At 46.6% G+C, this 313-nt stretch overlaps 1 protein-coding gene across 1 annotated transcript in view; it reads right to left on the bottom strand.

The window, feature by feature from the left end:
* atrx (ATRX chromatin remodeler) overlaps positions 1-313 on the bottom strand; it is a 73,146-nt gene that overhangs the window by 15,986 nt on the left and 56,847 nt on the right. The window lies entirely within an intron of this gene.

The following is a 313-nucleotide window of genomic DNA, read 5'->3' as shown; positions in this document are numbered from 1 at the left end:
GAAACTCGGCTGTGTTTGCTTTTAGAGATGCGCAGCGGCTCAGCTGTTACTATATTTGGAACTATTTTCGTTGATGCAATATATACAATAAGACAATAAGAATGTTTGCGGGAGCGTGACGCGCGTTGCGGGAGTGGGCGGTAATGCTCAGAAATTCAGGGGGAGCGGGCTTAAGAAAACTGTCCCGCTCAGGGCTCTAGGCTGCGCGTCAACACACAGGTTTTTTTTTTTTCACGCTCCCCCATCTCCACCCCCAATCATCAGTACCGCTTGTTCGGTCTTTGACAGAACATATAGGACAATTTTTTAAATA

Source organism: Sinocyclocheilus anshuiensis, unplaced genomic scaffold, assembly GCF_001515605.1.
Source record: "Sinocyclocheilus anshuiensis isolate Anshui unplaced genomic scaffold, SAMN03320099.WGS_v1.1 scaffold836, whole genome shotgun sequence".
Classification (NCBI taxonomy): Eukaryota; Metazoa; Chordata; class Actinopteri; order Cypriniformes; family Cyprinidae; genus Sinocyclocheilus; species Sinocyclocheilus anshuiensis.
This window is presented reverse-complemented; position numbering and strand designations above follow the sequence as displayed.